The sequence below is a fragment of the Prionailurus viverrinus genome, chromosome A2, assembly GCF_022837055.1.
Source record: "Prionailurus viverrinus isolate Anna chromosome A2, UM_Priviv_1.0, whole genome shotgun sequence".
Classification (NCBI taxonomy): domain Eukaryota; kingdom Metazoa; phylum Chordata; class Mammalia; order Carnivora; family Felidae; genus Prionailurus; species Prionailurus viverrinus.
Window position 1 is genome coordinate 51,429,156 of NC_062562.1, and position 23,187 is coordinate 51,452,342.

The 23,187-nt window shown below is 48.4% G+C and overlaps 1 protein-coding gene across 3 annotated transcripts in view; it reads right to left on the reverse strand.

Moving 5' to 3' along the window:
* The window catches only part of ATP2B2 (ATPase plasma membrane Ca2+ transporting 2), a 321,401-nt gene that overhangs the window by 253,789 nt on the left and 44,425 nt on the right, over positions 1-23,187 (reverse strand). For 2 of the 3 annotated variants that reach the window (XM_047831429.1, XM_047831453.1), the window contains exon 1: positions 9,117-9,161. The exons of the other annotated variant lie outside the window; for it this stretch is intronic. The gene's annotated coding sequence lies outside the window, so the exon portion shown is untranslated. Of the gene's footprint in view, positions 1-9,116; positions 9,162-23,187 lie in introns of those variants that run through there. 3 annotated transcript variants of the gene reach the window in all.

Here is a 23,187-nt window from a genome sequence, read left to right on the forward strand (position 1 = left end):
GCGGTTGCTAAGCGGCCGTATGACCTCATGAGGGGCTATTGTTCAGTACTCAATAGGCATCCTTGAGTGACATTGCCAAACTCCCAAATCCCAGGGGCCCCTGGGGTTCTGTGAAAAGAAGCCAGAGATTATAAGGCAGGAGCGGTTGACAGACCCACGTTTGTTTTCTCGGGATAGGGCATGGGGGGAGGTTGTGGCCTTTCAGAGCAAAGCACAGGAAGGCCTGAGCACCCAGTGAGAACTGTCAGCTGACAGCTACTAGCGACAGAAACACCCCAGGAATAAAGAATCAACCCTATGTACAGTGCCTGACCCGCTGTAATCCACTTGAACACACATATCTTAGTTTGTCTTCAAAGCAGCCGTACAGCGTGGGGATCATAACGATCAGCCCCGCTTCAAAGTATAGGAAGCTGAGGTTCGAGGAGAAGAAACAGCTTGCCCAAAGCCTCCCTAAAATGTCTTGCCTTCCCCGGGTGGTGGGCAGAACAATGGCCACCCAAAGACATCCATGTCAGGTTCCACGGCAAAGGCGAAATGTGAAGCTTGTTCATCAGCTGACCATGAGACAGGAGATGACCCTGAAGGATCTGGGTGGGGGTGGGGTGTGTAATCACAAGGGTCCTTAAAAGTGGGCAAGGGAGGCAGAAGGGTCACCATGCCAGTGATGCAGTCAATGTGAGAAAGTCAGTGCCAGCTTGAAGATGGAGACAGGGCCCGAAAGGAGCATGGCAGCCTCAAGAGGCTGGAAGAGAGAAGGAGTCAAATTCTCCACAAGAGCCTCCAGAAAGGAACACACGCCTGCCTTGATTTAAGCCCAGTTGACTTGCACCGACTTCTGACCTAGAGAACTGTTAGCTGGTGAATTTTAAGCCACTCGGTTTGTGGTGATTTGTGATAGCAGCAAGAGGGGGAAAAAGGCACCAGAGTTAGAAATCTGAAAGGTCTGAGCCAGAAGGGGGGCCCTGGGGATCGTTTAGTTCCTGGGATTTAAGGAAACCAGAGGCCCAGAGAAATGCAGCAAATTGCTCAGGGTCACAAAGCGTGTGACACAGATGGTGACAGAGAGCTCCAGTGAGGGTCAGACCTCCCCAAGACCACTGAGACTGTCTGCAGAGGGGTGGGGTCTTCCGGGCTAGCCCTCTGCTGATCTGCCACTGACCAGCCTGATCTGGACCCTGGGCCCCACTGTCTTTCTTGGCCAGAGCAAGCCAGTGGCCCATTTTGTGATAGGCAGGAGGCATTCTCCTGCTATGTCCCACCATGAAACAAGGTGGTCTGGAGCTAGAACTCAGCCCATGGCTTTGGACCTCAGTTTCCTCACTGGAAAATGGGCACAGCCCTCTGCATCAAATGGTGGGAATACAACATGAAGTGACAAAGGGGAAGCCTGGGGCACCATGTCTGGCACACAGTAGGTACTCAAGGCTTACTCCTTCCCTTCTGTCAGTCAGACCCAGGCCCTGCCCTGGGTCGCCCGAGGCTCTCGTGCCTCCTGTCCCTTCTGAATTCAAGAGCCTCATTCCCAGAAGTGTGTTATCTCTGCCGAGTGCTGGATGAATGCTTTTGGAATGGACCACGGCCTCCATGCCTGAGTGCTGCTCCCCACCCCCCCTTTACCCGAAGGCTCCTACATCACATGACCTCTCCTCTGGGCAGTCTCCCTGACCCCAGTGGGCAAGGTCACATTCTGCTCTTTGGGCTAGGCTTCCGGCTTGTCTGCGGTACCCAGGTTTGCACGTTTAGGGCCCAAGCCATGGCAGCAGACAGGCCTAGCTTGGCCCAGCCTGCATGATTCTGGCCCAGTCACCCCTCTTCTAGCTTCGGTGCCTCCGCTCAGTGGGAATAATGACAGCACCTCCACTGTGGGGTTTTTGGGAGCAGCACATGAGAGGCCGTGTGAGAAGGGCTTAGGGCAGTGGTGGCACAGGGTGTGTGTGTGTGTGGCAAACGGCAGATACTTTCATTAAAATGGTCGCTATTTTCTCAGATGGCAAAACAAAGGACCCCGGGGCAGGGATGTGTCTGATTCATCTCTTTGACAGACCTCAAATCTTTACCAAGCCCCTACTATGTGCCAGGCTCTCCTGTAGCACTGGGGGAACAGAAGGGAATGAGGCCCCTGCCCCCGTGAGCTGCCTTTCCAGGGGCTGGGGAGACAGATGCTGAACCATCTACACAAACAAAAATAGGATGTATCGGGAGGGCTGTGAGGAAGCCACAAAAAGGCAGAGCAAGGGGCAGGCAGTGACAGGAGAGACTCTATTTTGGCCGATGTGTGGGGAAGAGCATTCCTGGAGAGGGAACAGACAGTGCAAATCCCTGAAGAGGGGAGGGTGCTGGTGTGTCTGAGACATAGCAAGGAGGCCATGGAGTGTGTGCTCGGAAAACACATGCAGAACTGAAATGCTATTATGTTATTTACGCTATTTCATTAAAAAATATCCGTCGATGCCTATTTATTTATTCTTTCCTACTTTATTCTAGGAGACTCATATTCACTGAGCCTCTTCCACGTATTGCGTCACTGAATGCTCACAGCAACCTTCCAGGGTGGGTGCAATTGTCTCCATTTTGCAGATGCACAAAACCAAGGCTCAGAGAGGTGAAGTGCTTTGCCCGTGGTCAGAGTGGGTAGGTGGTGAAGTCAGGACTGGATCCCAGGACTGTGTGATATTTCAGCTCTTACTTTTTCTCCCAGGACATCAGGCTAGGGGTGGTACTCATGCTCTCCAACTCCTGCCCTTCCACGTGAATCAGCCTCTGGGTGCGTGTGTGTGTGTTGGCAGGGGCATGGGTGGTGACCTCCCTCCTTCCTTCCCTGGCCCGGCATTTAAAGCAGTATGTGTGGGGCGCCTGGGTGGCTCAATCAGTTGAGCGTCCGACTTTGGCTCAGGTCATGATCTCGTGGTCCATGAGTTTGAGCCCCACATTGGCCTCTGGGCTGACAGCTCAGAGCCTGAAGCCTGCTTCAGATTCTGTGTCTCCTTTTCTCTCTGCCCTTCCCCCCCTTCCCAAACATAAATAAACATTAAAAAAAAATTAAAACAGTATGTGTGGCCTCCCAGCCTGGACCTTGGTTCTGAGACATAGAGGTCAGCATGGGGCATAGACCCCAGGGTGGCCACTGTGAACTCTGGAACACAGGTCCAGTTCCAGGGGCCCAGGAATGTCACCATCAGAGGAGGAAAATGAAGATGCAGGAGGGCAGGCATATGCTGGGGAAGTGTGAACTTTTGAAGATTTATAAAAATATGTCAGAAAAGTCAACCCGGTTGCTGGATCTCACTCCGGTCTCTCACCGCCTTTGCAGCATCTGGGCTGCTGGACGAGGCTGCATTCCCCGAGGAGGTCATGCCTTGGCAGCACAATGAAGGAGGCAGGAGAACCTTCTATAGGAGGGCTGATGGAGGCGGGCGGTGGAGTGAGCCCAGGTAGGGGCTCCAGGGGAGACCACCTGCAGGGAGATACTGGGTGGGAGGGGGAGATGGCATTCCCAGAGGACAGGGCACTGGAGCTGGCCTCACAGGGACAGGGGAGAAACAGACTGGGCATTGAGGTGGGGACTGCAGGGCACAGTCAGTGAGGGCTGTGTTCAGGGCAGGGAGAGTGGTCAGAAGTGGCTGAACCGGCACAGTCTCAGAAGTGAACATTCTACACCGTTATTGTTTTCATCCTTCCTCCTGCCATCATTTTTTTTTAAAGCTTTTTTATTTACTCTGAGAGAGACAGAACACGAGTGGGAGAGGAGCAGAGAGAGAAGCAGAGGGAAAATCCCAAGCAGGTTGTATGTGGTCAACACAGAGCCCGATGTGGGGCTTGAACCCATGAAACTGTGAGATTATGGCCTGAGCCCAAATCAAGAGTCAGAAGCTCTGACTGAGCCACCCAGGACCCCCTCTCCTGCCATCATTTATCTCAGTGGCAGAGCGGGGATTCAAACCCAGATCTGTGTGAGGCCGATGCTGTTTCTGCATCTTCCTGCTAAGAATCAGGAGGTGGGTCATGGTGGTGGCTGGACCAAGTGGTTGGGGAGGAAGGGGGGCCAGAAGGTCTAGGGGCAAGACCAGGCACGTCCCAAAGCTGGGTGGCTGTGGGGCTGCATCCTGGCCGAAGATGGTACTAAGAAGGCAATGTGGTGTGGCAGTAATATGAGGACACGTCCATCATATGCAGAAGTAGGAGAGACAGGGCCCTAGTAAAGCTGCCCAGCAAATATAGTGCTGCCTGGTGCAATGATGCCCGTGGGGCCTCTGCTGGCATCTGTGCCTCCTCCTTTGCATCAGAGCAGCCTGGAATGCCTTTGGGGAACCGCTCATCCCCCACTCTCAGACTGGGGAGTTTTGACGGGGCTGACCTCACCTGGGGCTCCCGGGTGGGTATGCGTCCCAACCTTGACCTAACAAAGCTTTAAGGTTCCCATGCAGTGACTGGCCTGTGGATGTGCACTTGACCTTCATACCATTAAGAATCAGCCTTGAGACTTCTGCGAAGACTACAGGGAAGGGAGTGCTCTCTTTCTGCTGGGTGGCTGAGCTGGTAGGATGGAAGTCTGAAGCTGCTGGGAGCCACCTTTACCACCACACCAGGAGAGGATGCCTGAGGATGAAGCCAGCCAGCACAGGCAGAACTGAGAGATGGGGAGAGGAGAATACGTTCTGATGTTATTGTTCTAGCCTCTGGATCCAGCTGTACCTGAAGCCTGTTACCTTAGGGCTTTTCAGTTACTCAAGCCACTAAATTCCTTTGGGGCCTTAAGCCAGTCTGAGTCACCTCCGACAGAAAGACTCTGGACTTATATAGCTCATAACCTTCTTAGAACAAAAAAGGGAAAATGGAACCCAGAAAAAAACAAAGGAGAAAGATGGATGAGGGGAGCAGGGAGGGAGAATTACTGTTTCATGGGTATAAAGTTTCTGTTTTGCACGATGCAAAAGTTCTAGAGATCTGTTGCACAGCAGTGCAAATACACTAAACACTACTGAACTGTACTCTTAAAAAATGGTTAAAATGGTACCTTTTTAAAAAAACCAGTGTATAAGAAAAAAAAAAGATGGCTGAGAGGAGACAGTGGAAGAACAGAAAGGGGAGAAAAGGAAGGCAGGAGAGGTGAGGGGAGGTGAGGAGAGAACAAGAGAGGACAGTAACAGAAGGTGGCCCAGCAGCCTCCAGGAGTGAGGCCAGCTGCTCCCTCACCTACTCTGCTATTTTTACACCATGCGGCTCTCAAGGTAACTTCACACCCGTTATCCCTGCCCTTCAAACACTGATTTGTTTTCCAACATTTTAGAAATGCTTTCTTTGCCTGAGAAACACTGCCTACTTCTCCAGGTTGCTCTTTTGTTTTCAAATGCCTGTGTAATAGACCAAACAACAGTAGCCACCGAGGGGTGTGCTGCTTTTGTTTACAAAGCACTTCACCTCTCAAAATCCTAGGGAGGTAGATGGTGAAGTGACTAGCCCATTGTACAGATGAGCACAACCAGGGCGCAGACAGACACGCCCAAGGTCACCCAGCCCGTGATGCTGGGGCTTGCATCCGGGTCCTCTGACTTCCAATCCTGATCTCTGAGAAGAGCTGGTGGTGGGGTGGGGCAGGGTGGCGGCTCGCAGAGAATCTGCAGAACACTCTGGCTTCTCAAAGATTCATCCTGGTCTTGATTTGGAAGAAACTTCAAGGAGGCGCAAGGCCCGCAAATGGCATCCCTGTGCGTATTCCCCCATGGGGAGCTCAGGACGAGCCCTGGGTATTCCATTTCCAAAGCAAAATGATTTAAAGATGCAGCAGGCAGTTCAAATGCTGGGAATTGCTTAACAATCTTCCTTTCAAGTGTCCGCGCGGAGCGATTTGGTTTCCATTTCGGGAGGAGTAAAGTCGCTCCGATTTTAAGGGGCTGCTGGTGAGAACGGCGGCGGCCTCTTGCAGCCTTTGATCAGGGCGCATTTGACTCTGACTTCCCAAACCTGAACAGCTGGTCTAGGCCCTTTCAAATCTAGCAGGCAATTAAATTTTCACAAAAAGAAGTAGAAACTCCGGGGATAATGAGATGGGAGCAACTCAAAGGCAGCAGCTGGGCTTTCGAACAAACCAGGGAAAACCACTATGGGGTGGACGCCCTTTATAACGAGGTGTCACCGGCAGAGCCGGATGGGGGAGCCTTAGGAGCCGGCGCTGTGTGGTGGGAATGCTCACAGCTCTGGCAATGGTGGTGCTAGCCAGGACTGGCCCTGGAGGCAGGGATGCAGTGTGGCGGGACTTCAAGAGAGGAAATGACAGCCTGGATGTCTCATCGAGGCGCTCTCTCCGAGGCGTCTGGAAAACCACAGGAACCTCCCTGTGGCCGGCCCTTCTGAGGGCCAGGACTTCACAGCTGCAAAGCACCTCAAACGTCCCACGGCCCCAACTGAGTCCTGTCCTTCTCTTCAGCCTGCTTCTCCTCCAGTCTTCCCCATCTCAGGCTATGGCTTCCATAGCCGGGGGCAGCCAGCTGCCTGCCAGCCCTCAGCCCCTCCCACTCAGCCCACTGTGTGTCTGGACAAATGCAGTACCTTCCACCTGGTCTCCCGGCTCCCACCCTTGCCCCCTACAGTCCACTCTGAAGCAGAAGGGTCTTCTGGAAGCTAGAGCCTTTCACAGGAAGCTTCAATCTTTCCCTGGCTCTCCAAACTCCACAGGTCTTGTCGGTGCCTACCCTCCCTCCTCACAGCACCATTTCCTGTTCTCTAGGCTCCAGTCACACTGGCCTTTCTTCACTGTCCCCAGTGCACAAGACTGACTCCCACCTCAGGACCTTTGCACATACTGCTCCCTCTGCCTAGACCACTTGCGCCTGCTTTCTTCCTGACAAATCCGTCTGATCAACGGGGTCCCATGGTGCTCACGCAGCATCCTGTACACACCTTCTACATAGCGCTTTCCTGAGATGGAAATTGTGCAGTTATTGGGGTGATGATTTGATTCTTGTCTCCCTCACCAGGGTGAGAGTTCCTGGAGCAGAGAGCATTTGTCCTGTGTATAGTTATATTCACAGAGCCTAACACCATAGCCAGCATGCAGTCGCTGCTCAACCGATAGTCTGAAGGAGTGACAGACAGAAGTCAACTGGTCTACAGTGCCTGGCCAGAGCAGGGCATGGCAGAGGCTGCCTTTCATGACTTACATGCTAAAGTGCCGTATGGGATTATAGTGATTAACTCCCCGGGGGTCTCCTGACGTTTAAATGAGCAAATTTCTGCAGTGTCTGGCACATGATCGGAACATGTCAGCTAGTAGTATTACTACCCCCATTTTACAGATGAAGAAGCTGAGGCTCAGAGAGGTGAAGTGACTTGCCTGAAGTCACACAGCTGGCAAGTGGCCGAGTCACAATACGAGCCCTTTCTGACTATAAAGTTGCTGCGTTTAACTGCCAAGCCATCCTGCATCTCCAGGAGCATCTCACACAAAAGCTACATACATCCTTGTTCATTTCTAGAACATGTGTTCACGAAGGGCTCAACAAAACAACATCCCCATTCCTAGGGAACTCAGAACCTGGGGGGTGGGGTGCGGGGGTGGGTGAGGTTCACCAACACGTAAACAGTCCTAGCACTCTGTCCTGGAACAAACTATAACACTCTTGAGTGCTTTGCAGCGGGGACAAAAGCCTTTACAGAAGAAAGATCGCTTGAGCCACATCTTGGGATGTTTACCACGGGCCAGCACCGACGAGAGGGCGTTCCAGGCCGGGGGGACAGCAGGAGCGGAGGCATGCTGATATGACGAGGACGGTGAGTAGTTTGGCGTGGATGAAGGGTTAGGCATGAGCCTGTGTGTGGGTGGCTGAGTGAGTTGTTGTTCTCCTCTCATATGTCACATGATCTTATGATGAGCTGCCCCCACTGCGGTGGGGGTGCTGCCCCATTTTCCCTTCCCAGTCCATAGGACCTCTCCTGCTGGCCCTTGGGGAAGGAGGGAAGGCTCAGCGGGCAACGATGGCTGGATATCTGGTGCCCTAGATCACCTCTTGCCCTCTCCCCCCACCAGCTCTTATCAATCTCTAGTTCCAATCTCTTCTCAGGACCACGATCCCATCCAATCTGCCTTTTCCCTTCAGGAAGAGCAGGAAGGTCTGGGCTTCAGCACGGTCACTGAATTGGTACCAGTGTTGGGTAAATATTCAAGAATCAGCCAAACACGTGGGTACTAGGATATTCACTGTAACGCTGTTTCTCATAGAGAAAAACTAGAAATGCCCATCAACGCAGGTTAATTAAATAAATTATGGAATACCCACCCATTCATTCTATAATGAATATGATTGTTTTTGCATTAGGTATGGTTGAATCATGTCCGTATGCATAATGAATCTGGTTTCCCTCTGGTTTGGCTTCTGGGAAACTCAAAGCCGAATATGAGGCATACACGCTGTGAACTAACTTCCCCGCTTTCATTTTATCCTCCGAACATTATCTTCTGATTCTCTAGTTCCTTCCTCTTCAATCTTGTTGCAGTGTGCAAACAAACAGCCTGACACAAATCCTTTCTTTTCCTTTTTTCTTTTAATTGTGAGAGTAGTAACGATACAGCACCTCATACTGAGTGTTGGCTATAGCTCCACGTGGAGACAAGAAATACCTCCTCCAAATCTCACACCAACCCATGAGGAAGACACTGTCATCCACCACTTTACAGATCGGGATGCTGAATCTGGAGAGGTCAGGTAAGTTTTGCAAGGTCAACTGCTTAGCAGTGGCTACATCGAGACTAAGGCTCAGTTTTGCCTGACCCCAGGATCTGAAGTTCTAACCGCTACTCCACGTGACACCCTGATAAATCAATAATCCAATCACGTCACCATGGAGCCACTCGGACCCTCACTGTTTGGGTGGCGAGCTCCTGTGGCCTTCCCCCCTTCTACCCTCATAGGCGAGATGGCCAGGCACTGATGGCTGGGGGTTGACCTCGTCAAGTATGAGAATTAAAACCTCCTTGAACCTGAGAGGCCCCCAGTTTGTCCTGACAGGATGCAGGAAATACAGGGGTGGCAGGGACCTCATAGAAAAAGCCAACACTTCTCTGTCTCCAGGGGGTTTCTGGACCCTGACAAAGGATTATCAGGCTTCGTCTTGCATACCTTTTTTAGCAAGGAGCTCACCATCTATGAAGGCGGCCTCTCCACATTGACTGGCTCAGACTGTTTGGAAATCTTTTCCTTACACTGACATTGGCATCACTGTAAGCAGAGATCATAAATAACAACAACGAACAAGAAAAATGAGGCTACTGTGTCAGCTACCTTGGTATGATTCTTTCACTTAATCCCTGCAAACAATTCTCCAAGGGTAGTATTAGCATTCTCATTTCACAAACGAGGAAAGTGAAGCTCAGAGAGGCGAAGCAACGTGTTCAAGGACACACAGCTCCTAAGTAGTGGAGCCAAGTTTAGAGCCAAGTCTGCTTACGCTTTTTAAAAAAAGAATAAATAAGAGATTTTATTGATAGGGTAGGTTCGAGAGGTCACTAGTAAGTCTTATTTTTTTTAATTGAAATATAATTGACATACAACATCCTGTTCAGTTCAGGTGTACCTCACAGTGATTTGATATTTTTATATATTATGAAATGATCCCCATGGAAGTCCACTTGCTAATGGTCTGCTAATGCTTTCACCTCCACCCGTGAAGCTTGGTTCCATGCATGGAAGGCACAGCAAACAAACCCACATGTCTGACCAAGTTGGTCCTTCAGACAAATGGAGGCCAATCTGTTCTATCTCCTGGACATGGGAAATATAGGAAGGCAGGGGCAGGGGGAAAGGCAGGAATCGATAGAGGGGGATAGCAGTAGTTCTAAGAAACCCCACGTGGAATATGTTTCCATGGGCTGCCACTCTGGAAACTTCCCCCAAACGCTGGTGAGAGGAGGTACCAAGGATACAGCCAGATCTCCATTCTGGGTCCAGCCCAGCTCCAAGGCTTGCAATCTTGACCCTGCCAGCTAGGGCCAGATGGATTTGTCCATTTGGAACAGATTCATGCTAGCAAAACTCTTGAGGGCTGATTAATAACACCCATGGGTGGCAGCCACTTTCTGCTGTTGCTAATTCCTGGATTGTGTGCCCTTTAAGTGGCTTTAGTTCTTCTATCACCATGCAACCAATTCCCTGCATTGAATTCCCTCTGTCAGAAGCACCTGGAGTGGCTTCTGGTGTCCCTGTTGGCCTCCAGCACCTCCATGACCACACTTACGCTAAGTTGGCTCCACGAGTAGACTCTTAGGCCAACAGCCTCTCCCTCCCTCCTTTGAAATGGGGGGGCATGTCTTGCCAACATCCTTCCGCCTTTCACTCAACCTTCAGTCTAGGCTGAGCCTGTCCCCCTCTTCTCCTGAAATATTCCCTCTCCTAACCCTGCCCCACCCACATTCTGGCATGACAGACTTTCCATTTTGAAACAGCCTCAACATTTCTCTGATCTCTGTCATCATGTACTGATTTTGTGGCCAGACACTCATAGTTCTGGGAGTGCCTTGCTGTTCCATTTGCACATCCATTAAGAGCAATGGTGATGATGCCTACCATTTCCAAGCTTCTACCTCATGCCAGGTGTGTGCCAGGTGCTCCTTGAACATTATCTCATTTTGTCCCAGTGATGACTCTGCATCCCAACAATTCCCAGATGTGATAGGTTTCCTGTAGTCCTCCCAAAGTCATTTTCCTCTTTTCCCAGAGTAATTGAGATGTGGCTGGGCACATGGCTTCTCAGATGGACTACACTTTTCAGCCTCCCCTGCAGTAGGATGGCACCATGTGACCTAATCCTCATCGAGTAGCATATGGGTGGAAATAATGTGTTCACTTCTAAACCTTGACTTAAAACATCTGGGTGTGTGCCTTCCACCTGGTCCCCTTCCCTGTGAGCCAGAATGTGATATGACTGCCCATGCAGTTGACAGCAACATCCTAAGTGGTGGCAGAGAAATAAAAGGAAGGGAACCTGGGCCAGTGAGTGAACTTGTGGAATAGGGAATCTATGTCAGGCTAGAACAGCCAAGTGTTACTCTAGAAAAATGCTCTAGCTTGATTAAGCCACAGTATCTGAGGTTCTATTTGTTACAGCAGCCTAGCCTTTATTGCCCTAATTAATTGCCCTAATTAATATTTGATGCAGGAGGCAAGGTTCAGGAAAGGGAAGTGACTGTGTTCAAGGTCACACAGACCTCTGTGATATCTGCTGTTCCTCATCTTATAGTCACTAGGACCTGACAACTCAAATTCTGGAAGCCTCCTGAATCGATTTTTGTTTCTCTGCCTTCTCAGCTGCATCTCTGGCCCAACTCCTCATTGACTGACACCACACCAGCCTCCTGATGGGTGGGCTTCCCTAACACCTGGCCACTACATTTCTCGATAAACTGTTTTTCTGAAGTCATAACTGAAAGTGTAATTGCCAGACTTAAACAAAACCCTTTGTGAGCCCTCTGGTTGGCTGAGGATGAGGTCCAGATTCCTGTGGTTCCAGGTTCACAACTGGCCCTTGATGTTCTCCAATCTTTAGCCCAATGGAGTAGTAATGATTTAGACAGACCAGGGTTCAAATCTTGGCATCACCTATTCCTAGTGGGCAAATTACTTCATCAAATGTAATGTAGGGATTCAGATAATGGGTTCTGGAGTCAGACTGCCTGTGTTCCAATCTTACAGACTAGCTCTGTGACCTTGGCCAAGTGAGTAAACCTCTCTGTGCCTCATCTTCCACCTTCCCTCATTTCATCCATCCATCCTTCCACCTAACCACTCATTGACCTGTCCACCTACCCACACACATCTTCCCATCTGTTCATTCATCCATCCATCTGTGGCCACCCACTTAATGTGTCTGTCCACCTGTCAGTTCATCTGCTCACCATGCCTGTCTGTGCACCTACTCACCCATTTACCCACCCATTTGTCCACTTATATTCTTATCCATCCATCCATCCATCCACCCACCCACCCACTCATCTGTTTGTCCACCTACCAAATCTATCCAACCTCTCGCCTTTCCCTCTATGCACCCACCTGCCCATCCATCCATCTGCCTACGTGTCTGTCCACTCAAATGCCCCTCGTTCATTTTCTGTCAACACCTACTGTTCACTTGCTAGTTCAGTGGGAGACACAAGATACACAGATGACTTCAGAGGCCTGGAGTAAGAGCAAATGTTCATGCTTACATCTTATATCCCAGATAATTAGGGGCAAGGAAGCATGCACAACACCATTTCTGTCCACTGTGCCTGTGGTTCTTGGCTCCACCTTATCCAGTATCACTCTTACTACCTGGAAGGCGAATTCACAGATAACATAACCAATCGATACATGTAATTTGGTCTATAATGTTCTAACTGCAATCCAGAGGAGAAATGAAAGGAAATTCATCCCTAACAACACAATGGACATTTCCACGTCGCAACACCTGGGCATGATGACACTTGAAGACATAATGAAGCAGTCAGATGATGGGTCCTACTTGGGATGAAAAATTTGGAAGAGAAGACAATGTTCGGCTGAATACTGTCAATTCTTTTTCTTTTTTTTACATGTTGAAGTGAGGGCTAAATAAATACATTCATAGATAGACACTGAATCACTAGAAATGTGACAGTTGCTAAGAAAGTCAGGGCTGCTCTATCAATATCTCAAATACCATGGGTTGCTGGCCCCGAGTTTGTAAAAGAGGACAGTTCTTGGTGAAGTTATGAACAAAATGAAGTACAGTGTTCCCTTGATTTACTTGGTAGTTTCCTTCCTAGAAATTCCAGCATATATTAAGTGTCAATATGTAACCCAGAGGGAAGTTCTGGCTTAGACACGAACAAACAGGATTTTCTTTGACACAATGTCCACTAAGACATTCAACACTGTGTCAGACTCAGGACAAGTCTTTGATGTTCACCGTCTAGAACACCCCTGATCCTCACCCATAAATGCCAGTGGCCCTCAGCCATTGTAACAACCCAGACCCAGTCCCTCCACTCACAGCCAGACCGAGCCCCCTCCTTCCACAGCTGATTCATTCTGGTGCCAGTCCCTCCTCCCAGCCAGAGTCTGACAGGGCCAGGGACCCAGGGCATATTCTGCAACCTACAAGCCCTCATCTTAGCTGTAGCCAATCAAAGTCCACTGAAGGACAAAATGCCTTTTTGGAATTTATCCAAATGTGTTGCAGCAAAAGTAGATTTGCAACCGAAAGTCCTGCAGCCAGTCTCAGCTGGGTGACCTCAGGGAAGTCAATTGGCCTCTCTGAGCCTCAGTTTCTAGAATCACCAAATCCGAATAATATTTCCTGTGTTAACATGCATTTGGTAATCCTATTTTTACTCATGCTGACAGAAGAGGCATAGAGGTGGGAGAAGGTCCAGCAATCCACTAGCCTAGCTTTGCAATTTTCAATAGCCCCACTCATCAGCTATGTGGCCTTGGGCTAGATGCATGACTTCTCTGGGCCTGTTTCCTCATCTGTAAAATGGAGATGATAACAGGGCTGCTTTATAAGATAGCTGTGAGGTTTTCACAAGAAAACGTATGCAAAGTGATTTGCACATGTGCTTTGGCCAGAGGAAGCCCCCCAAAATGTTAGCTATATTATTGTTATTATTATTTTTATTTTTTTTTAACATTTGCTTATTTTTGAGACAGAGAGAGACAGAGCATGAGCAGGGGAGGGTCAGAGAGAGAGGGAGACACAGAATCTGAAACAGGCTCCAGGCTCTGAGCTGTCAGCCCAGAGCCCGATGCGGGGCTCGAACTCACGTCCAACAAGATCATGACCTGAGCCGAAGTCGGATGCCCAACTGACTGAGCCACCCAGGCACCACATATATTATTGTTATTATTATGAATATGATGAATACGTGCTGGGCTGGGGGAATGGGACTGTGATGGCAGAAAACAATAATCAGAGGCGCATGGGTGGCTCAGTTGGTTAAACGTCCAACTTTGGCTCAGGTCATGATCTCACCATTTGTGGGTTCGAGCCCCATGTTGGGCTCTGTGCTGACAGCTCAGAGCCTGGAGCCTGCTTTGGATTCTGCATCTTCCTCTCTCCCTGCCCTTCCCCTGCTCGTGTTCTGTCTCTCTCTCAAGAATGAATAAACACCAAAAAAATTTTTAAAGAAACAATGATCAGACTGGGCCCACCCTGCAGCAGGACTGTTTTATTCCCAGTACATACTAGGTATTAAGGGAATGAATGAATGATTACTGGGTTCACGGTAAGGATTGATGAGCCGTCAGTCTGTACCTGTAGGGTCAGTGAGGAGGGGGTAGATTGGGTGAAGGAGGCAGCATTGGCGTTCTTCTGAGAAGGGCTAAGACAATATCTTCTGTTTGTCCAACTCCAAAAATGACCCCTGCTCCCCAGGTGAATAGAAGGCAAGATGAAGAGGTCCCGTGTTGCTGGGGCCAGGCTGTGCCCCTCAGGGGGTCACGGAGAATGAAGGAGGGTGGGCTTGGCCCTTTAAAGGGGGTGGGGCCAGAGGCTCAGGCAAGGCCCTGATGGAGCAGGTGTGGGGCTGCTACTGAATGAAGGGCAGCCCTCTTTCCTCTGTGCAGTCCATACACGGGAGACTGGGAAGGGTGATGGGTGTTTTCCTGGCCCATGACACCGGAGCTAAGCCATCCTGTTCCCACCCTTCCTCTGCTCACACTCCAAAAGTGTGTATGTCTAGGAGATATTCAAAGCAGGCCTGGGTTTTTAGGCCTCTGACACAATCAGGAGGTAAGGGTGGCTCATGGTGTGAAAATCCACACACCTGACATTCAAAGAAAGAAAAACTTCCTGAGCATAAAGCTCAGAGAAACCCTAAATGGTCCAAGATCTAAAGAGACACACGTTCAGATGGCTAGAACTGAGGGGAAGTTGGCCTCCCACACCTCAATTCTGACGGTTGAACAATCAGTTTACAACTGGCTATTTTTGGCTCCCACTGCTTCAGAAAATGTCCTTTTGGAAGCAAGGCCTCGGGGAGCCATCGCCACCTGTTTGGTCTGAGAATCATGCGTGACTTCCCCGATAAGGTCAGGCAACATCCCCTAAGAGCTGCTCGAATGATTCTCGGAACACATTCCCAACCTTGGCCATTCTTTCCAACCCCCAAAACAATCTCTTTCCATTTGCATGGTTCCCACTCTTCAGAATGCAGATACATAGCCTTGGTTTTCCATTTTCTCTGCCTCATTTTTGTGTGAACAATAGACAAGAAACTAAAAACCTACCAGCTGACCATCGTTGGGGGTGGGGAAAAAAGGACAGAGATTTACCATCAACAAGAAAAAGCAATAAGGCCAAATATAACCAGAGCCACCCCTGTTTGCAGAGCCCTTCCCATCTTGGCTGAGCCTCCTGTTGCGTCCCGCTACCTCTGTGATGAGGCTTCGCTGTCTTCCTTCTTCAGATGAGAAACTCCGGCTCAGAGAGGTTATGTGAGTTACCCAAGCTCACACTCTGGGGAGTATCAGAGCCAGGTGGCAAATCCTTATGTGGCTCCAAAGCCCACACCCCACCCACCGTGACAAAGGTTGACAATTATGAAAACAAAAGCTACTCATTATTGAGAACCTACTATGTGCAAGGCACTGTCCAAGTTGCACAGGTGATATTTTCATTGGTTCCATTCGTCACTCACATCCTACTTGGAAGAACACACCCTATTTTGCAGACCGGGAGACGGATGCCTGGAGAGAGGAAGTGGCTTGTCCTGGGTCCCATGTAAGGAGGTGAAAGAAATGGGACTTGACTCCTTTCCCTTCCCATAGAGTGGTACAGATGCTTTGAGAGGGTACCCCGACAAACGGTTTTTCTTATTTTAGTGATTATGAATTATTTTTATGTGCCAGAAAAAAAATAATGTAACTACAAAATAAATCTTGACTAGGTAGTCAAGTCCTGGATATTATTCCTCTTTAATTATTTATTTATTTATTTATTTATTTATTTATTTATTTATTTATAATTTTGTTTATTTATTTTGGGGAGGGGGAAGAGAGACTGCATGAGCAGGTGGGGAGGCAGAGAGAGAGACAGAGAGAGAGAATCCCAAGCAGACTGCACTGTTAGCACGGAGCCCTACGCAGGCCTCAAACTCATGAACCAAGAGATCATGACCTGAGCTGAAACCAAGAATCAGATGCTTAACCCACTGAGCCACACAGGCGCCCCCTGGATATCATTCCTTCTGACAAAGCTATGGATGATAGTTAACTGATGGAAGTGAGTGAATTCAAGGAAAACTATTAAGCTGAGTCACTTAGAGCCTTGGGGGAGTGTCTGAGTCTGAGCTAGAAGGAGCTCAGGTCTCTGGATGACAGTGAAGGAGGTGAGGCCCAAGAAGTGAAAGCGTCCTCCCAAGGGTTAGCAAAACTTCAGGCTGGTAGGGTTCAGAGTACAGACAGAGCTTTATATCCCCTGGGGTTGTCTCTACCTATTGACCCTATTTTACAAACATAGATCAGGACACTTGGTTGGCCAAAGGACTTTGGAGAATTTCCAGGAGAAAGAGAGAGAATGAAACTGGAAAGCTAACCTGATGGCCTACTGGGGGGCATTTTATGGCTTATATGGACCACAGGAAGAATGTTGAAAATCCAGCCTGGTCCGTCACATTGTCCAGGGACACCTGTCATTTACTTTGGCCGGGTGTCTAAACCACTTCCTGTATTTGAGTGGCTGCCCACCTTGTGACTGAGGACTGAGAGCCCACCTTCCCACTCAAGGAGCTGAAAAGTCATGTAACTGGCCTCCCCACCACCTTTACTGTGCAGGGTCAGGCACATGACCAGATGCAGCACCCCAGGCTTGGCGTTGGGAGCTAATGAAACACAGGCAGCAACATCGGGAGTGGGGTCTTTCCCAGGTTGGTTCTACTGAAGCTCTTGGGGCCTTAATCCTGGTCAGGCAGCCCTGAGCCTGGTTCCCTGTCCTTGCTGAGAGTTCATGCAAAGGTGCTTTTAATTAATTTTCTGCCCAAATCATCCAGGGTCAATCTCTGTTGTTTGCAGTCTAAAATCCAGGCAGTTCCAGCACGTTGTTGGGTTACTTGCCCAGGGGCATTTACAATTAAGAGGCCCTATAGAATGAGAATTTCCACCAAGAGGTAGCTCATTATGGGGGAAAGAACAGAAACACAGGGCTCAAAGGGACCCAAGTTCAGTACCCTCTCTATACAAATTGTGCCACTTTAGGAAAGTTGTTGTGTTAGTTTTCTATTGCTGCCGTAACAAATTACCACACATACAGTGGCTTTAAAACAATGCAAATTTACCATCTTCCAGTTCTGTAGGTCAGAAATCCAACATGGGTCTCACTGGGCTAAATCAAGGTGTTGGCAGGCCATGTTCTTCCCTGGAGGATACAGGGGAGAATATGTTTCTTTGCTTTCTCCACCTTCTAGAGGTGGTCTGCATTCCTGGCCGATGCCTCTTCCTCCACCTTTGAAACTAGCAAACATCACCTTTCTCTGACCCTCCTTCCATCATGCAGCTCTCTCTGACACAGCCAGGGAAGGTTCTTGACATTTCAGGGACTCATGTGATTAGACTGGGCCGCGTGGGTAATACAGAATAACCACCCCACTTCAAGTTCCTTAACCTTAATCACATCTGCAAAGTCTCTTTTGCCATGTAAGGTAATATAGGCACAGGTTCCAGGGAATAGGATGCAGATTTGGGGACCATTATTTTGTCTATAACAGGTTGTCTCGAGGTCCACTGAGATTCATGTCCATCCCTCATGCAAAATATATTCACTCCATCTCATGGTGCCCCAAATTCTCATCCTGTGACTGCATCAACTTGAAGTTCAAAATCTCAGCCTAATCTCATCAGCTCCAAAGTCCCAAATGTCATCAGCTAAATCACATAAATTGGGGTGGGGGTCTGGGTCTAATCCATCCTGGGGCACAATTCCTCTCAAGAAACAAGCTATCTGTTCCCTAAATATGATGATGAGACAGACGTAACATAACAGTTATAGACATTCCTGTTCAACACAAAAGAAATCGATGGAAAAAAGAGTTGCTGGTTCTAAGCAATTTTGAAATCCAGCCAGGCAAAGTCCATCAGGTCTCAATGTCTGGGAATAATCCTCTGTAGCTCAGGGCTTTGCAACTCCACCCTTTTAGTCCTCCCCCCCCCCCACCCCTTTCTCATGAAAGGTAGAGGTGTTTGCTGATGAGTGGTTTTACCAGCCCATGTCCTGTCCATAGGATTTTTGGGATCCGGCAGCCTAGTTTCATCTCGTGTTGTCTTTCAGGCCAAGCTGGCAGTGTTTCACTGGTATGACACTCTCAAGAACCCTGCGGGTCTCCTATTATGTCATGGGGACTCACTGCATTAGATAAGAGCCTCATCCACATACCTGTCCAAGGTAATCCCTTAATTTTTGGCATTTGCTGAGGTGGCTGAGCAAACACACCTTTAAGTTTCTGAGATACTCTGGGGTTTGACTGAGGGCATCTGTGACTCACACCCATAATCTCTTCAAAGAGCCTTTTGTGTGACTGAATACTTTGAACTTTTGATCTTTCTAAGGTATTAGCAGAAAGTTGTAGAGCTGCACACTCAGCCTTTTCTCTAGAGCATGATCTCCTGACAGCAAATTTCTTAATTTCAGCATCTTTTTCTAAGTGAGAGAGGCAGAGAAATGCCCAATCATCAAGTCCTGCTTCCTTTTTTTGCAACAGTTCTTCCCCCAAGCTTCTCTCTTTCTGCTCATATTTTTCTATAAGCAACAGGAAGATCCTTATAGGCCATACCTTCAACATGTTGCTTGGAAATCTCAGCTAAATATCCACATTCATCATTTACAGGATCCATTTTCCATATAAACTGCAGGACACAATTGTGCCACAATTCCTGTCCCTACACAACAAAGATCCCTTTCCTTCTAGTTTCTGATAACATGGTCCTCATTTCCTCCTGAGCTCTCACCAGCAGTGCCTTTTAAAAAGTCTTTTTATTTATTTTAGTAATCTGCACCCCATGTGGGGCTCAAACTCACAACCCTGAGATCAAGAGTTGCATGCTCTTCCAACTGAGCCAGCCAGGCACCCCCCACAGGCAGGCCCTTAAAGCCCCATCTCCCCTCACAGTTTGTTCATGATGTTAATTTCTTTCCGAGTCACTACAAACCAGTTGTTCATAAGCACTTCTACTAACAGCGTATTCAAGGAGATCTAGGGTTTTTATATCATACTTCTCAAAATTCTTCCAGCCTCTGCCCACTGCCCAGTTTCAAAGCCACTTCACATTATTTGTTAAGGCAACAGTCCATTTTGGGCACCAAAATCTGCATTTTTCCCCCTGTTGCTATCATAGCAAACTGCCCCAAACTTAATGGCTTTAAACAACACGAATGTGTTATCTCGTCATCATGTAGGTTCAAATTCTAACTCAGGTCTCACTGGGCTCAAATCAAGGCGTCGACAGGACTGCCTTGCTCTCTGGAGACACTAGGAGTGAGTCAATTTTCTTGCCTTTTCCAGATTCTAGAGGCAGTCTGCATTCCTTGGATCATTCCCCCTTGCTCAATCTTCAAAGCCAGCACATGTCACATCTCTCTGAACCTCTTTCCTTCATCACAGCTCTGACCACAGCTAGGAAAGTTCCTCTACTCTGTGATTAGATTGGGTCCACCTAGATAATCCAGGCTAATCATCCCATCTCAAATTCCTTAACCTTAATCACATCTGCAAAATATCTGTGTCCGTATCTGTAACATATTGACAGGTTCCAAGCATCAGAATACTGACATCTTTGGGAAGCTGTTATTCTGCATGCCGCATTACCTAACTCTCTGAGCCTCAATTTTCTCACCTGTAAAATGGGGATACTAACATTCCTCCCAGGGTTGTCATGAAGATTGAATGAGAGAGCATCTGACACTCAATAAATGTCAGAAATGCAGGCTACACTCCAAACCCACTGACCCAGAATGTTCATTTTAATCCTTAGGAGACTGAGATGCACAGCAAAGCTGGAAACATGTTAATGTTGAGAATTTAGTGTTGGACTGAGAATCTCATCCCTTGGACCCTAACGCTGCTTTGCCACTAATTTTACTCTAAAATAAGGGGCCTGTTCAGGTATCCTCAAGGAGCACTTTCATCCAGGACATTGAACTAGCCAGATTCCAAAGCTAATTAAAATCTTATGTTTTGGAACTGATGATACAAGTTTCACAATGGTGAAACTGTAGGCAGCAGCCATTGGGTAAGTGGGAGGGATTTTCAGCAAGGGGAGCTTCCTGCCATCCCTCAAGTCACATCATTAAGATGACCACCCCCTCTGCCTAGACATGAGGCTGACTCGGTCCACTGTTTGTGATTTTAAGAAATCAACGTATTCCCAGCAGGCTGGACTGGAGCTACAGGAGGGCCTAGTGGTCCCACCTGAAACAATGAAATGGTTGTCAACTACCCAACTCATTCCCCGCCCCCCCATAATTAAGGAAGATTAAGAAGGTAGATTCCTCACTTTCTCTGGCCACAATTATGTGAACACAGAGACTGTCTTCTTGGTGGAGAGAATTACATGGAACCCCCCTGGCATGTTGAACAATGAGTCAGCACAGGTCAGCCCCTGTTGGAGCCCCGCCCAATGCTTCACTGGCCGAGAGTCAAAGGCTTCCTGCCCCCTTCAAGGACAGACTGCTTTCCCTATGACTTCTCAGACCCTCAAATCTCACCATCTTGACCCATGCCTGAAAGACTCCTTCCTTAACCATGCAAGAGAGGCCCACTGTGCCCACCTGAGTTCCCTCTGCTCCCTGGTCCTTAATGAAGATAATTCTCACTATCATTACTGAGGTGCACACAGAAAGCTGGGTTTAAATATAAAATTCTGGGTCAGTGAGCTGGCCTACTTCATTCTTTTCATCGATCCTGGGTCCTAAATGAAGAGAGAAATTTCTCCATGTTTAAGTTGCTCGAAGAGCCCAGTCTGAAACTCCGGGGGTTGAGGAAAGGGAGGTGTTTTGGAACTTCCACATGTCGTGGTTATCCTATGTGAAAAGGTGGGGACTCTTCCTGAGACTGACTTGGCCCATATCCTAGGGTTCTCCAGGCCCTCTGAGATGGGCAGAAGCTGGGGAAGGCCCTTGCCCAAGGGCAGGAGGGCTGCCCAGTGGCCACAGCCTGGATACCAGGAGGTGGGGCAGGTGACCTGTGGCCTCAGGCCCCCCGGGCTGTGAAAGCCTGCTGTGCCACACAAGGCTCTCTGCCTAGAGTTTCTAGTGGCAGAATGCATGGTGGAGGGGGCCTCGCCTTGACACAGAAGCCTGGGTGGTTTCCACTCAAATCCACATGAGCAAAGGAATGGACATAAGTGTGTGGCCAACAGTCTGGCAAGAGGTGGGGGCTGGGAAGTGGGGGGAGCCAGATGAGTTTGGCCGGGCCATTCAAGCTTAGCTCCCAGAAGCACTGAATGCCATGTTAAAAGCTCTGGATGGAGTTGTTGTGAACTGTTGAAGAAAGCTGAAATCACTGTCATGGTGGTGGTGGGGGCACCTTTATTTAAGCCCTGGATTAACCCTTACCTAAAGGAAAATGAGTGTTGTGGGGCTCCACCCCTGCACCCAGCAGTGTCTGTATGACTTTGCATGGCCTCCCTGCTCATCCTTAAACAATCCTGTGAAGTGGGAATTAGTTATCACTACAATGGAGTCATGGAAGATCATACAATTGGCCCTCATTCCTGAGCTTGCCCTGCATGCAGCCTTTTGCTAAGTGACTTTGTAGTTACTCCCATTCAAGGAGTGCAGTCAGTTTCCCTGCCCCTGGCTTTGCATTTGGCCATGTGACTTGCTTTGGCCAATAGTACAAGGTGTGCCTCTGCCGTGGCCATGAGAACATTCCCCTTGACAAGTTTGCTGGATCCCAGCAGAGGCTCAGAGACAAACAGAGCCAGCCTGGATCAGCCAACCCCTGGCCCACCTGCAGAGTCCTGATTTAAAGAAGTGCTTGTTACTGTATCTGGCTGAAGTACTATGGGTTTTTTTGTTACACAGCATTATCATGGCCAAAGTTAACTGATACACAAAGATGGTAACAGACTATTTCATAGAATCACAGGGGGGATTCAATGAAAATAATCCACCAAAAAACTCTAGCTAAGTGTTTCAGTTTGGGGTGTGCCTGGGTAGCTCCATTGGTTAAATGTCCAACTCTTGATCTCAGCTCAGGTAATGAGCTCAGGGTGGTGAGTTCAAGCCCAGCATTGGGATCTGCACTGACATAAAGCCTATTAAAAAAAAAATTCAGTTTGGGAAGATGAAAAATTTCTGCAGATGGGTGGTAGTGATGGTTGTGTAACAGTGTGAACACACTTAATGTCACCAAAGTTTACACTTAAACATGGTTAAAATGGTAAATTTGATGTTTTGTATATTTTACCACATTAAAAAAAACACTAAGAAAACACTTAGTGTCAGGCACACAGGCAGTGCTTGAGAAATGTTAGCAATGACTAGAAGGCAGCGGGAGGTTTGTGGTGTAACTGCTATCCAACAACACTGCAAGAAGTGATCAGTTAAGTCCCCCAGGTGAATGGCTCTGAAGTGACTATGCCTGGTGCCTCGAGCCTCACTTCCTAAAAGAAGGGGCGCAAACTCATTCTTACTAATATGCCGAACAGTGTTTGCAGTGGTGACATAAGGAGAATAATGTTAGAGCTAGAAGATTGTCGAGCAAAGAGTCTCCCTTTGTTGGGAGAAACTGAGGCTCAGAGAGAGGCTACCTCAAGGTCACTCAGTAACATTGTGGCAGATCTAAAACTGAAGCTAGGTTTCTTGACTCCTAGCCCAGTGCTCTTTCTATTCTGTCACACACAGTCTTCATCTAATCACTAATAGGCACCTGCAGACAGGATTTGGGGATTCCTGGTGCATCTAAAACCACGTGAGCAAGACATCAACCAGCACACAAAGCAATTCCTGCTTGCAGTTTCCTTTGACACGATGATGAGATAAAATGGTTTTCCCTCCCTTCTCCTCCTTTTTTAAATTAAGCTGAATACATTTCTTCATGGGATCTTTATTCCAGTTTTGGACAGGGTTAATTAAAAGAAAAATACATATTAAAAGGCCAATTTGATTACTGCTACACATTAGTGATGCAATGAATAATTGATTGAATGTCTATGTTAATTGCTTCCTGAATCAGTGATTTTG